This window comes from Octopus bimaculoides, chromosome 7 (genome assembly GCF_046866305.1).
Source record: "Octopus bimaculoides isolate indiv1 chromosome 7, ASM4686630v1, whole genome shotgun sequence".
In the NCBI taxonomy this organism is placed as follows: Eukaryota; Metazoa; Mollusca; class Cephalopoda; order Octopoda; family Octopodidae; genus Octopus; species Octopus bimaculoides.
Genome location: NC_142934.1, coordinates 31,000,603 through 31,002,669, shown reverse-complemented (window position 1 = coordinate 31,002,669; position 2,067 = coordinate 31,000,603).

The following is a 2,067-nucleotide window of genomic DNA, read 5'->3' as shown; positions in this document are numbered from 1 at the left end:
TCTACTTGTTCTTGTGCTCCTGTCTGTTTCATCCATATGCTGCGCTTACACCGAGGGAATTAAGAGAAAAATATAGAGAAAGAAAAGTGGGAGAAAAGTAGACAAAGGAACGGAAATAGTGGAATCCTTATTTCCCTATAAATTTGAATGTTATTTTTTAAATTACCACTTATCTAAAAATGTTGGTTGCATTCATCATCATCATCAAGGTATTTCATCTATTTATACCGGTTTAAAAGATGATGAATTATATGCTATGATGTAATCTATGAATAGATCAATAAAATTCCACTGAAATAGCTGTCAAAAATTTTACATCCCATTTGAGTTCCTTTTTCTTTCACCTAGAACCCACCATGAGTCAGAATAATGGTTTAATTTGGATTTGGCACTTACATATCTTCAGTATCCAACAAACACCTGATACCTTCATGGTCGTTTTACCTCACTGTGAATCCTATGCTATTGTACCAAGCTATTTCTGGCATCCTACATGTCAATTTCTGGTATCCTGTGTCAATTTTAGCATGTTTTCTATGACTAGATGCCAACCATATTACAGTGTGTACTGCTTACTCTTTTCATGTCACCAAGTCTGCCAAGTAAGTTTCAAGACAGAAAAGTATAGGACAGAGAAAATCCATCCCCATGACTAAGTAGGAGTGAGGGAGGTCTTAGGAAGTGGGAAGTTGCTTTATGCTCGATACTGTGAGGCTATTCTCAGCTGGGGTTCATATGGCTCTTGGGTGTCCATATACAATTTTGGTAAAATTTATGTGCAATAAATTGTTTATACTTCATCATCATCATTTAACGTCCACTGTCCATGCTGGCATGGGTTGGACAGTTTGACCAGGGCTGGTAAATTGGAAGGCAGCACTAGACTCCAGTCAGATTTGGTATGGTTTTCTACAGCTGGATGCCCTTCCTAATGCCAACTACTCTGAGAGTGTAATGGGTGCTTTTACATACCACCAGGTGCTCTTTGCATGACATCAGACAGTAAACAAAATATTTTAATAATTTTTATACAATTTCTAGCAATATTTAATTATAAGGATACAGTTAGTTTTGTTTATATACATCAAATGGCTATGGTAGTCAAGTAGAGTAAAATAGGAATTGTAGGGATCCATAGGCAAAAAATGGTTGAGATCCACTGGGCTAGAGAATGAAAGAGGTACATGAACAGGTGCCTTGCTATAGAAGAGATACATGGAAATAAGGGTACATAGTAATAACTGGGAAGATGAAGAAGCAAGCTGGTAGTGGTGATGTGGCACAGAAAACACTTGATGTTGAGCATAAGAGGGGATATGGTCAGTGGATCGGGTGAGAGTATAGGAAAAGATGGGCAGTCTCATAAGAATGTGAGAAGAGAGTATCAAGATGGGTAGAGATGGATGTATCAAATGATGTACAAGAGTGGAGATGCAACTGGGGAGAAATATCGGATGTAGAGAAGGTAAAGTGGAAGAGACAGCAGTAACTTAGAAAGGAGGAAGGATGATAATCAGGCAACAGGATGGTCTGTAAGGTGTAAGAGCAATAGAAATCATCATCACCATCATTATCATCATCATTTAACATATGTTTTCCATGCTGGCATGGATTGGACAACTTGACAGAAACCAATAAGGCCAAGGGCCACACCAGGGCCCATTGTCTGTTTTGACTTGGTTTCTACGGATACCTTTCCTAACAGCAATCACACCACATAGTGTACCGAGTGCTTTTTATATGGCACTCACAGGAGTGCTTTTAAGTGGCACCAGCACCCACACCAGTGCTTTTCCTGTGACACTTTGGTCTTGGGGTCTCAATTTTGTTGTGGTTTCCTCAAGTAGAGCAATGTACCAAAATGTCAACAAAGTCAACAAAAGGAAAAACAAACACATAAAAGTAATTATAGTCTTGAATTTATTCTTTCTTTCAGTATATGTTTTTATATATTTCTCAATATTCTCATTTTCTTTTTTCTCTGCATAAGATCACCAATGTTGTTTCAGGCTCAGAAAACTTCTACACCTATACACCACCCACCCGCCTCCCGCCATCTTAAGTCAA